The sequence below is a fragment of the Vitis vinifera genome, chromosome 1 (genome assembly GCF_030704535.1).
Source record: "Vitis vinifera cultivar Pinot Noir 40024 chromosome 1, ASM3070453v1".
Classification (NCBI taxonomy): domain Eukaryota; kingdom Viridiplantae; phylum Streptophyta; class Magnoliopsida; order Vitales; family Vitaceae; genus Vitis; species Vitis vinifera.
Genome location: NC_081805.1, coordinates 25,859,669 through 25,874,010, shown reverse-complemented (window position 1 = coordinate 25,874,010; position 14,342 = coordinate 25,859,669). Strand labels below are relative to the sequence as shown.

The 14,342-nt window shown below is 35.4% G+C and overlaps 1 long non-coding RNA gene across 2 annotated transcripts; it reads right to left on the bottom strand.

The window, feature by feature from the left end:
* Nucleotides 1-422: 422 nt before the first annotated feature.
* Nucleotides 423-10,630, bottom strand: LOC109123214 (uncharacterized). 2 transcript variants are annotated; one of them, XR_002030859.2, is made up of 2 exons: nucleotides 888-10,630; nucleotides 423-756 (listed from the first exon to the last, which is right to left on the bottom strand). It is a non-coding gene; the product is annotated as an uncharacterized LOC109123214 (long non-coding RNA). The 2 variants fall into 2 exon arrangements; XR_002030856.2 differs by having other exon boundaries at nucleotides 423-749.
* Between the last annotated feature and the right edge of the window lie 3,712 nt (nucleotides 10,631-14,342).

Sequence of the window (14,342 nt, the reverse complement as noted above, 5' to 3'; positions counted from 1 at the left end):
AAATGAGTCTAGAGAAAATGACTGCAGAGCCGAGCTGCTAGAGCCATCAGCCAGTCTGTTTTTGGGTGCTCCGGGGCCAGCAAGTTTTGGAACAATCCAGGATTCCATGGTTTCAAGAATATTACAAATAGAAGCAGCAAGGGAACACCTGATTGGATTAGAATAATGTTCAGATCTAGCCTATTTACAATATAAAATCAACCCAGATGCTCCTAAACCTTTTATATATTCATAAGATGAAAGTATCAATAATTTGGATGGCATCAGCAAATAACAGGAGACGGGTGGCAAAACCACCCATATGGTGGTCATATATGAGCATCGGAGGAAGTAGAGATCTAGGGATTTTTTTTCTCCTTTTCTTTTTTGCCCAAAGGTGAGACCATATACGTGTTTTTTAATGTTTTTAAAAAAGGAACAAGAGCCATCAAAGTTGATTAAAATGGCCGATATAATTCAAAAGCAGGTAATACAGCATGCCATCCACCAAACATTATGAAAAAGGAGTCCGTTTAAAATATTTGAGCAATTGAAAGCCGGGCCACATGGCACCTATGCATAACTCAAAAAGAAAACGAACCTTTTCTTTTAAACTTGTAACAGTTGATGATTGACTTGGCACACCATGGCTGGTGCGGAAAGCACTCACAAGTATTGTGTGATTCCCCCCATAGAGATGATAAAAGGGCTCCATGCACAGAGCCTTCTGAAATGTTTGCTACAAATGGGGCCGCCAAGCTAGTCACAATCTGCATGCTAGGAAAATGGTTGTTTCAATCATTGTTGTTTCAGTAAAAGAAAAGGGGAATAATACCATGTAAGAGAAGAAACCATCAACGTCTTGTATCATAATCATAACATGCAACATGTAAGGGATCAGGACCCACCAACTATGGCATGTGAGAAGATCCAACAGTGGAGAATTAACCAAGTGGCCAAGCTCATTGCAGGCTGCTGAGGATATTTCATTAGTGGAAATGGACCTGCCTAATGGGTCCTGATTTTTCTGTATGTAGAAAAAGTATGACGGCAACTTCCCATCTCCCAACCAAGCTGTCTCATCATTGATCACATTAGTATTCGTCTCGTGCAAATATCCTCAGCTCAAAGGGCCAGCACCCTTTTGAAAATTCTAATTGCTTGTTGCATAGCAAATACGACGAAATGAAGTTGACAAATTCAAAATTATTGAGGGGCCACATATGGTACAAACCAACTCCAGGTGTTCATGTTGGAAAATCATAGGGTCAATAGCTATTAACTTCTCCTTTCTTTTTTTTTTTTTTGGCTTTCCCTCTCTCTCTCTGTGTTTCTGTTGTTAAAAAAGGGAAGAAGTAACATTGTAGAAACCATATGGAGAACCCTAATAAGTAACCCAACACCCGCTCCTAAACAGGAAAAGCAAGGAAGAATATTAAGGCATACTTTCATGTGAGACATGTTGACTGTATGAGAATATATTTCAGACCAAAAGTGTTGTCTGCTTTATTTAACTCTCAATCAGAAAAGTTCAGTTTGCCTGCATTGATGCATCTGCTGCCCACTCTTGCCGGTACAACACCAAAATCCCCTAGGGTTTCTTAAGCTCCTCATTCTAAAATTCACATAAGCAAAATTAAGAGTTAATCAACCATGGAACCTGCATCCCAACATACAGAAGAATACATGAACCAAAACTCAAGTAGTTCTGTATACCAAAGAATTTTTTTAACAAAGAGCTGGTGCCAACTTGAAAACAGCATGTGTCAGTAAGAAAGGAAGCATCTTGCCAAAGTGTCTGGAATTGACACTTGAGCAACGTTCATTGGGTGAAAATCCCAGATTCAACCACTCATGTAAAGTGCATAAGAGAAGTAATATTAGTGAAAGGGGTATGGATCTACTGACCATTACTACTAATTAAATTGCAAACAAATAACATAGACAGAGGGATTTAAACCTGTTGTCTGAGGGATCAGGAAATAAATCACATGGTATGTTCTACAAAATCAAAGACTATGACCCAACAAGTATCGCTTGGTCATTTTCTTTTCCTACTTAAAAATGTATCTTGAACCAAAGTAATGGAGAATGGGTCCATGGACCACCTAACTTGTCCTCAAATGGTCATAGATAGACAATAGCAATGTTCCAAATATTGGCTTCAGCAACAATTCCAGTTCAAATCTAACGAAGATTGAGATTTCTATTATAATTCATTAAGAATTGGAAAATGACAGATCACTTGTCTGTACTGGTGTAATCATTGGTCTTCATTACTGATTCCCTATCCCCATGTCCTCAGTTTGTGTTGCCAGTTACTCAACTGGATTCATTTCCGATTCCACCCTTTCTTGTCCAGCAACTCATCCATCTCAACATCATTTCCCCAATGCACATATAATAGAGATATTGTATTCTTAACCGTCAAACATACTCCATAAAGTAAGGTTGATGCTATAATCACTTTACACAATTGTACCCTAGTTATGATAGACATTCATCAGCCACACAACTTTCTGGAAGCCCTTTGTTCCACTTTCGACAATGCTAATCTAATCCAATGGGGCAACATCACTTTCAGTCTCTCCTTTCTCATTGGAATTGGGAAATCCAATCCTACATGCATATCTTTCATGCAATCTTGAAACTAATATCAATTAACTGCAGTTATCACAAACTTAATGCTACAAGATATGACACAGCAGTACATGCACATTTTTCTAAGTAGTTTTAAGAAAAAACCAGTTTATGCCATTTTTCTTAAAAGATTGTTATTGCTTAAACGTACATGCCATTTTTCTTTCGTTTTCTTTTGCCTCTCCCATACAGAGCTCTTCTCTCTGAAGCATTTAGAATATTGTCTAACACAATTTCATTTTCATATTTTCTCCCATCTTATAAAAGTTTAAGATAGCTTTCTTTATAAATCTCTAAATCCTATCCAATTCTTCTATGCTTGTTTCACATCTAAAGGGGAGTGCTTTGAAATTCTTTTGCAAGGTATTCTACATCCATAAAACATGATGACCTCTTTTTGGGACATTGCTTGGACATTGTTTAGAGTTTTTTTGATACTTGCAAGTTTAGAAAGGTAAAATTTTATCATATAACCTATCACATAGAGCATTTACATATTTAGACATATTTCATCCAACCACAGGTTTTGAATGTGTTTATGTAAGATATTGATGGATGCATGTTTTTGCCTCTTTCAGCCTTATTGTTCATGAATGTTATATGTTGCTTTATGCAGTTAATATCTTGATTAAAAGGTCATGTTATCTTGAATGTTAATGGTGATTTTCCATAAAAATTAGGTAATTTTGGCTCAAACAGTAAAAAAAAAAAGGTGGCCAGGTATAATCAGAAGTATGAGAACTATGTATTTTGCAGTAAATTCAGTGCTCTGAAAAGCAAAGGATTTCAACATTGAATTTACATAGTATAAATGCCTACTCAACATGAATACCCAACTATGGGTCTCCTTTAGGAAAAGATTCATATAGAATATGGGATATAGCCCTGTTTAAAGCATTCTTTTCCACTAACTGTATAAAAGGATATGCCAATTCCTCATCCTCAGTAGACGTAACAGGGAAAATGAGAAACATTCCACAACATATGGGCAGATGAGCAATATTTCCTACTTAGGCAAGTAAAAAGAATCAAAACTGACAACAAAAACAACAAAAAGAAAAAAAAAACAAAGAAGGGAAGAAGAAAAAGAAAAATAACACACACAGCCTGTTGCCATAGCCTAATTCCGAAAGATTGGCTGGCTTTCAATCAAAATCCTATTAATTGTAGCTGTCCATAGGAATTCTACTTGGATGGAATGGATACTTGCCAGACGAGTTTCTCCAACCACAAACAACTTATATCAAGTTTTTACCAAAAAAACAGCTAACTGAAAAGATTCAAAGAGAGCTAAAAATATCATGATCTAACTCAACTGAAAATACTGCATCATTTATGTTCTAATAAAATTTGAATAAAATAATCTTCCAAAATGTAAATGATCGACGGTTTTTGAGCCAATAAGTGTCCAAATACAACAACCTACAAGAAGTAGAGATAAAGAAAACCTGTGCAAGAGACACTGCGAGAAGGTTTCCCTGATTCTATTCCAGAATGATGATTAGGCTCACATATTAGAAATATGCTGAACTCAAGATTCTTGGAATTGGATTAAAGCTACTAAAGGTTTTGCACCAGTAAGCCTTTGTACAGGAGAACTTTGAGGTTTTACTTTGCTGGTTTGACTTGTAGCCTGAGGCAAATCCTTATCTTTTGGTCTTGGGACCAGCAGTTCAACTTTGCTGGAAAGGTTCCATTTTTGCAAGTTCCAAATTGAAATACCTACACAAACAAGACTTGCCTAACATGACATGACTGGACAAATAGTCCTAGATTTGGAAATTCCTATATCATGTGCAGCCTTAAAACCTACAAAAAGATAAGAGCAGCCAAAGCTGCAAATTTGCCCTATGACACACTGCAGGGAGTGAGAACAAAATTTTCTCTATCACAATGCTTAAGATATAATTTTGACTAAATGATAAGTCATGAGAGAGTTTTAACACATGGCTCTCAAAAACCTCCATCCTTTCTAAGTGACATGTATATCAAATGCTTAAAATGCTTGACTTATTCAAAAAATGAAAAAGAAGCAGTCTATGGTGAGAGAATACATACCAAAATTGCTAAGTGATTTGTTTTTCCTTTTGAGGTTTTGGCCATTTTGGAGTTGGTGTCTCTGGCGGGGGTGGGTTGATGGGTGTTAGTGGCTGGGCAGGTGGGGGCTTTGTAGTTGGAGGTCAGCAAAGTAAGAGAACAAGTTATGGGATGTCATAATGCTGCTCCCTCCAGCCTCCTCCCACGGCATATGAGAAATAGAAAACTAAGCAAATTTCAAGAATGGCAACTCCCAAAATTCCTTAGATATCCTAGAATGCTCATATATGTGTGAATGCAAGTTTTTGTACCTAGATAACATATTATGTATTTTCATTCCTGTGTATATGCATGTATATATAACTCAAAAATTTAGTATTAAACTAGCCGTGATGGGGTAAATTCTGGTGATCCACGTTCTATTGCAGCAAGTTGAGCTTAATTTTTAACCCTCCATGAATATTATGTTATTAATTTTTGAATACCATTTTCAACAAATCTACCTTCCAACATTATAGGAGCCACTAGTAGTGCACTGTATATGAAGACTGAATTACTAAAGTTGAATTCCCATATATTAATACTAACAAAAACTCATTGGCCATGAACTTAAGCTAATTCATAGTTCCACATTCCATCCAAAATTTTCAGATAATGTTTGCACATATTCAACCACTATAAGATCATTATTACTAACTAAAATCCATATCAATACTAAGGAATTGCCAGATTTTTAGATGATAACATAATAAGTAAACAATCAATTATGGTCGGTTTGGTAGCTCAAATGAAAATTGTTAACTGTCTTCATAAACAGAAAAATAAAAAAAATAAAAAAATCCAATTACTATCCACAAGAATATTTTCTAAACTAGGATCATTTTTAGAAAATATCAAAATACAAGTACTTTAACTGATAGAGTTTCCAATTCTAACTCCTTTAATCAAGGGATTTCAAACATGCAGATATTTCTCCCTGATTACATGTGATTTGAATGAAGTCAAATGTAATACTTTTGTATTTTCAATCCCTACTCTTAAGGCTTAAAGTTTAGTAGTTTACTGTAAATAGGATTCAACTTTGTATATTATTAATATATGAATCATAAGTCAATACAAGATGAGCATTCTTTTCCAACACTGTATTCTCTGATATTTGCATTCCCTACCTGGTATCAGAACCACAGACACTCCAACAAGTATTTCTTCTCTCAGTGATTTTTTCTTCTTCTTCAACCAAACTTCATTCTCTAGAAATGGCCACTGATTCAGTCAAGAATAACCCCGTCATTACTGTCTCCACCACAGCATCTTTATCTGCCATGAACCTCATCACCATTATGCTGTTGCACAACTTCCCTTGAAACTAACCTCCGTCAACTATATCTCATGGTGGGATCAGTTCATCTCTCTCTTTTATGGCCTTGACTTGCTTGGATATCTAGATTGAACCATGCCATGTCCTCCCTCTGCAACTGTGACAAATGGTGTTTCCTCTTTGAATCCACATGTTTTGGATGTGTTAAGATCAGCTACTCTTACATGCCATCTTGGCCTCACTGTCTCAGACAATGGTCCCCTTGGTGTCCTCTGCCTGGTCCAGCCAAGAAGCTTGGACACGCGTTGCGCAGATGTACACAAAGAAATCTCATGGTCATATCATTTATCTTAAGGATAAATTTTCTCAGATCACCTGTCGCTGCAAATCAGAGGCAGAATTCCTGTTATCCATCAAGAATATTGTCAACAAACTTGGTGCTCCTCCCAGTGATGCCAACCTGCTTCTCTATAATACATACAGTCTAGAGCATGCCTACAAGGAACTCATAGCAGCCTTACACAATCAGGACCCCATTGTTCCATTTGAAGAACTATACGATCAGCTTGTCAACCATGATATCTTTCTGCACCATGGTGATGTCACTCCCAAACCTAACCCACCAACTGTCAATCTCACCTGCAAAATCCCACTCAACAACAAGAAACCTTACCCCTCAAAACATTCCTAGTCTTCTTCCATCACCTCCACTGATCTACTGTGATGAAAAAACCCATTCCTTCTCTCCTGCCATCCCATCCACTCCTTCCAACCCTGTTTCTTGCCAATTCAATGGCAAACATGGACAAGATGCCTGCAAATGCTATAAGCTTTTTCCTCATCTTCACCCTTCTAAACCATCAGCCAATCTCACTACTACCTACACTCTGACCAAAGGAAACTGGATTGTGGAATCTGGAATGTCTCACCATGTCACCTACAATCTTTCCAACCTCTTCATTCACCAAGACTAAGAGGGCTCTGGCAACATTGTAATAGGGATGGTTTGGGTCTTTCCATTACCTATAGCAGTTCAATGCCATTATCCAATAATTTTTCACTTTCCAATGAGTTATGTACACCCTCTATGAAAAAGAACTTGACTTCTATTTCCAAGTTTTGCAAAACTGCACACCTACTTCATACTTCATAGTCAGAATAGACATGATGTAATAAGAGTGGCTGAGCTCTAAGCATTTATCCAGTCGACAATCTATGGTTCCCTCTCCATGTGTGAGCATCAAAGCATCTCCTAACATTTGGCATAGTCGATTTGGCTACCCTTCTCTCAAAATCACAACTTTCCTTGCTCACTTTGGTGCTGCCATATGATTTCTCCCTTCTTTTGTGAGTCGTGTCATTGCAATAAGAGCCACTGTCTTCCATTTGGCTAGTCAAGTCTTCAAAGTCATGGTCCTAATGACATTGTCTACACCAATGTTTCAGGACCTTCTCCTATTGTGTCCATTGATGGGTATAGTTATTATGTCATCTTTGTCAATTATTTTAAAAATACTTATGGTTGTACTTATCAAAAAAAAAAAAAGTTATGGTTGTATCCATTGCATCTTAAAACAAATATTTATTCAATATTTCATCAATTTAAGTCCGTTGTTAAAAACTACTTTAAAACTTCCATTGTTTCTATTTATTCTAATGGTGGTGGCATGTTGCACTTAAAAACTTTCTTGCTAGCTTTGGAATTCAGCACCTTTAGACCTTGCCACACACTCCCCAACATAATGGTTCAGCCGAACAGCATCACAAACATATCATTGAAACAGGCCTTACCCTATTGCACAATGCATCCCTCCCTCATCAATATCGGACCTATGTCTTTCATACTACAGTCTACCTTATAAATTGCCTTCCTACTCCTATTCTCAACTATGCCTCCCCTTATAGCAATTGTTTCATGCCAAACCAAATTATGGGAAATAAAAAAATTTTGGGTGTGCTTATGCTTTCCGTGGATCAAACCATATACATCCACTAAACTTGATCCAAAATCTCAACCATGCATCTTCTTAGGATACTCTCTTAATCAAAGTTCTCATATCTGTTTGGAACTCAGAACATCTAAAATCTATCATTCACATCATGTTCAATTCATTGAAACAGTTTTTCTATCCTTCAAAATTACCACATCCACTACCACCTCCCTCAATCTGCATGATTGGTTTTCCTTGTCCTGATCTCTTGTGGTTCTTCTCTCCCCAATCACTACTGTTCCATTTCAGTCCCTGAGCTAGTCCACCATGCCATCTACTCCTCATGCAAATGTTGTAGCACCACCTCCCTACTTAGATGCATGCCCTGTTGCTTATTCATCATTGACAACCACAAGCTCTATGACTACCGAAACAGGTGCTACCCTTGCTGTCCAAACATCCCCTTCTTTGTCAGTCATCCCTACCACAACCTCACCTTAGCCTAGGTCCTCCTTAAAAAATAGGCAACTACCTTCATTGCTACTTACACCATGGTCACCAGGTCTAAGAATAACATCTTGACGCTTAAGGTCCTTAATCACACCAAAACCAAGCATTCCATAGCCAAGTATGTTGAACCAACATTTGATACCCAGGCACTCGAATCTGTCCACTAGCAACAAGCAATGTCCAATGAACACAAAAGCTCCTCCCAAATGGCACTTGGGATTTAGTGACCCCAAGCCCCACGCAAAATCTCATTGGATGCAAATGCATTTTCTGCATTAAAAGAAATCTTGATAGCTCGATCTCACAAAACAAACCTCTCCTTGTAGCCAAGGGATTTCGTTAGCTTCTTGGTTTGCATTACTGTGACACTTTCAGTCCAATAGTTAAATCAACCACAATACATCTCATTCTCAATATTGCCCTCTCAAATGGCTGGCTAATTTGATAATACTGCCTTTTTGCACGACACTCTCATAAAGGAGGTCTTCATGCAATGACCTCCTGGATTCACAGGCTCTACTCATTCGTCCTTTGTTTGCAAGCTCAGGAAAGCTGTCTATGGTACAATGAACTTAAAAGGGTTTCTAATTTACTTTGGCTTTGTTAACTCCAGAAGTAATGCTTCCTTATTTATTTATAAATCTGCTATTGTTACTGTGCGTTTCTTTGTCTATGTCAATGATCTTATTGTTAGAAGAAACAGTGCTGCTTTCACTGCTTAATTGTTGCAAGTTTTACCTAACAGGATTTCAGTCAAAGATTTGGGTGTTTTGCACTATTTTCTTGGTGTTGAGGTGTTATCCATTCTCACTGGTCTCCTCCTCACTATTTTTAAGTACATCTATGACCTTCTTGAGAAAACAAACATGATTGGCGCCAAAGATGTCACCCCACCAATGTCAAACACTCAACTACTCACTCTATCTGATGGTTCTCCACTCATGGACACCACAAAGTATCGACAAGTTATTGGTGCCTTGCAATATTTTCCCCTCACACACCCCGACATCTCCTATTCAATGAACAAACTTGCCCAATTCATGCATAATACTACTGAATCTTACTAGTACACTGCTAAACGATTGCCGTGATACTTGAAACATATCATTCATCATGGCTTATTTCTCAAATGGAACCAACATCTTCACTTGAGAGCCTTTTCAGATGCAAATTGGGCTAGGGAATAGGGATGGCAACATTTCCACCACGCCCTACATTGTTTATCTCAGAGGTAATGCTATCTCATGGCATTCAAGGACGCAAAAGTCAGTTGCTCGGTCTTCTACAGAAGCCAAGTAATGAGTTCTTGCATCCTATCCAGGTGAACTTCAAAATTTACTTGGTGAGCTTAATGTGACACTTACTAAACCACCTGTCATATTCTATAACAGTATTGAGGCTACTTATCTATCGGTCAATCCAACATTTCATTCAAAAGTGAAACACCCTTCCATTGATTATCATTTCATCCGTCATCATGTACCGCAAGACTCATTTGGCATTTCTTATATACCGTACAAAGATCAAATGGCGTATGCTTATCATCTCCACAGTTTCAATTTCCACAAACCAGGAGCGGTATCTCCAATGGGAGCATAATAGAATTTCCAGTTCTAACTCCTCTAATCAAGAGGTGTAAAATTTCAAGCATGCAGATTTTTCTTTCCGATTACATATGATTTGAATTAAGTCATTTATAATATCTTTTGCATTTTCAATCCCATCTCCATAGGCTTAACTTTATTGTTTCTGTAAATAGGGTTCAACCTTGTACGTCAATACACGAATCATCCGTCGATACAAGATGAGCATTCTTTTCCAACGCTGTATACAACTGAAAGCAGTAGAAAAACCAAATGTTCATCGTTTCCATTTTCGAAAGCGAAAACATTTCTGCTACGAATATTATAGTGTGGACGACAAATATACATTGAAAAAAGCAGAGAATTGGAAAGCAAATAGTAGAAAATCATATGAACAGATTCAGAAAAAAGAACCATTGGTTTAGGATTGAAGCTGAACGGAGATTCCGGTAGCTTCGGCGAGTTTGATCGGAAATAGTCTCCAACGCGTCCGAGACTGAGTGAAGAAAGTACTGTCGATACCTCTCCGATTTTCTCGGAGCTACCACTGTCGTTTTGGAAAACCACAAAATGACCGAGGGCATCTAAACGCAGCGTTTTGTTGCCTCTACCCAAAAGAAGCTTAATGTGGAATGAGGATACGTTAGTTGCATTTTTATAATTAAAATTTTGAAATTTGAATTTGATAGAAAGGTTAAAAAATAAGGATATGTTTGATTTTGGGAAAATTTGAAGGAAAGAAAATTAAGCGAAAATGTGTAATCAAAGAAAAAGTAAAGAAAAATAAAAAAATATATTTATTAAATGTTGAGTTAATCAAAGTGAAAAAAGTTACGTTAGGTATTATTTTAAAATTAAGTATTAAATTAAATTAAATTATTTGATAATGAAAACATGGGATGATCAAAATGATTTGTTTTAAAAATTAACCCTATAATTACTATATGACAGTTGAAATTTGTTCCAAATTCCTAATTAGTATGTATAGAAATATGAGAAAAATAGGAGACATCCAATGAAGTAAGAGAGTTCATGGTTCAGGACATGGATAAATAGAGTAGTGAAATATGAGATGTTTCGATAACCCAATAATTATATTCGATTTTATCATTTGTAATATTCTTTATAGTACAGTGGAATGATTCTCTTTCATTCATGAATGTAGGTTTAATCGACTGAACCACGTTAAAACCTCATGTATCATTATATTGATTGTTTTATCTTTATGTTCTTGAACTAACTTTGTTTGTATTAAAGCTTCTACCAACATAACATTCTATGTAACTAATATACTAATCAATTAAAATTATCTTTTAAAATATCATATGTATTGCAATTTACTAGACTATCAAATAAATCATTTATAATTTACTCACAATTAATTAAGTATATAAAGCTAATCACATCCTATCTTATCACCTTGTGTTTCAAATCCTTTAAATTCTTTAGATGTCCCATCTCATTAGCATTGTTCATAATTTCAAATATGAAATTATTATTTTTAAATTTGTCAAAAAATGTATTATTAATTGTTGTCTTCAATTATAGTTACATATTTATTACACAATTAATAAAAATATTTTCTAATATATTATATTTAAAAATATATAAATATCTAATTATGTTAATAAATGTGTAACTTTAAATCAATTATCACAATATATACATAAGGACATAAAATAAAAATTATTATTTTATAAAAAAGATAAGGATAGGAAAAACTATATATATATTATAAATTTATAAACCGTATTCATAAAATATTTTTCCATCTCCCTACAAAAATTAAAATATTAAAATAAATTTTAATAAATTAATTATTATTGAAAATGTAAAAACTATCATAATAATCTTTTTAAGAAGTATTTTTCGCATTTTGTATAGTCATTAATATTCTAAAAAATATATTTATAAATAAATTATAAAAAAATTTAAATTTGAAAAACAATTATACATGCATTATTATTTCTTTTGTAACCTTAACTTCATCCAAACTTAATAGGTCATTGTACTTAATAAATGTGTTTTTTTATATTTTTATATTATTACTTGCATAAATTTATAGTTTTCTTCGATGAGTAACTTATTGAAGTTTATAATATTATTTTTTTATAATTTTTCTTAATATATTTATGAGTTTGTCTATCAATTTTTTTTGTTCAGATTTCCATACATATTGTGACATTTCCATAATTGAATATAACCAATAGGTGTAATATTGTTATGCTAATCAAGAATATTTGGTTGATCATAGCTAGTTCAATGTTATTTATAGGCATATTTGAAGGGAAATAAATAGGCAAATTGATTATATTGTTCATGTTGGTAATAGATTGATAGTGAAAGGATACAAATAGCTAATTTTGTTAAGAACATTTTAAGACTGTGTAGAGGATGCTAGAGGAATTTTCACTTGAGCTTGTAAACCTCACAATATTTAGTTCTATATTTTTCTTCCTCTACCAAAAAAAAGGTCATTTGGGTTTCAATTAGAAACTTGGAACATGGTCTTCACTTGCTTTTATAAGACACAAGTCAAAGGTTGCTCTCATGATTTAGATTATTGTGTTATATAATACTCAAAGCCTATGACAAATCTCATAGTAAGGAAATTGATCTCATTGTATTCAATGTAATTTTGGATGATGGTTTATTATTTGAGTGTCAATTTATATATAGAGATATTAGGGATTTTTACAAGTTTCGTGGGATCATTGCCTTTGTTATATCTAAAAATATTTAATTCCTTTCCATTACTTCATCTCATGTCTTAGAGTTTTGTTTTACTTTTTGTCTATTATTTTTAAAGTAGGTGGATTGTGTTGATGCCGGGTTAACTGAGAATGGATTCCTCCCTTGGATGTGACAGTGAAAGTTCCCGTTCCAATGCCCGAATCTGGGCTTTCTGCTTCCCTGCACAAAGATGTCTGAACACACCCTCTGAAACCCAAGTCAGACTTTGGGAATGAATAGAAACCCTAAGAGAGAGAGAGAGAGAGAGAGAGAGAGAGCTCACAGTGTCCTACCCTTGTTCTATTTTAGTAGGGTTTTTATAGTGTTCAAAGGTGGAGGAAGGCTCAATAGTGTTGAGCAGGCCCTTGTAGTGATGATTGCGTAATAGTGATAGGGCAATCATCACATCTGCAAGGCGGCTGGGGATTGTGTCAAACGATGCGTCATGATACAACTTGTCATCCTTTCAATCTTGTTGAAGGTCTGGAACTAGATGCACCAGTCTAAAGATGTAGATGTGAGGATGGGGAGAATCCCATCAATCATCTGGATGTCAGTTGGCCATAGTCTCGCATATCAAAGAAGATTTGAGGCTATCAGGGAGATGCAGGTCGCTCAGTAGCGCAAATGGTCTGGACAGGATGTCTCCGGATGCCTTGAAGGTTGTTCGAGCAGTGATGAAAGAAGTGACACGTGGCCTAACTGGGATGATGCCACATGAACAGACGCATGGAAGTACTTGTGGGTGAAAAAGTGGGATAAGGCCCCTACAGATTGGTCATTCAAGATCATCCAAATCGCTAAATAAGACATAAGAAGGATACTTTACTACACTTGTTAAGAGTTTGTTGTATTTGAATATGTCAATACTTCTCATATATGTACCATGATCAATGTAGTAGATGTACATTATGATGGCATGCATTACATGTTACAATTGGTAAGTCTTACATGAACTGATGTTTGTAGTTTAACAAAGTGAAAACTATCAGCCTTTCAAGACTGTCTCTATTATCTTTGAGTTACAAATCCTCTTGTTACGTATTCAACTGATAAGTCTTAACTCTTTAAGAATTAATGTCAAGTTAAACTTAAAGAACTACCATGACCATAGTTTTTATGAACACACCTCCTTAGGATCACCCAATGAGACACTCTGTCTCAATCCCGTAAGATATCATGGTGCATCTACTGAAAATATTTATTGCTACTAGCTTCTATCAATAGTGACCTAATTCATAAGTAGGGAATATATAATCAGTTTACAATCCTACCCATAGGTCAAAACTACCGTTAGCTTTAGCACAAACTCAATATTCTCTTAAGGTTGAGAGACAACACAATGAAACAATTTAGTGAGGTCATGACTACTTGATGACTTTAAGTTATGACTTATTGTAAGTCTTGTCTAATGTCTAAGCATACACACTAATACAATCACTATGGAAAACTCATCTTGATAGTTAAGACCAGTCATTCCTTGTATTAGAAGGTGGTGCATTACAAACCTCTAATGAGTTATCTAGAATCATGAACCGATTATAAACAAGTCATTTATTTGTAAGGAACTTGTGATTTAGATCTTATGTTCAACTTCTAATGCACATAAAT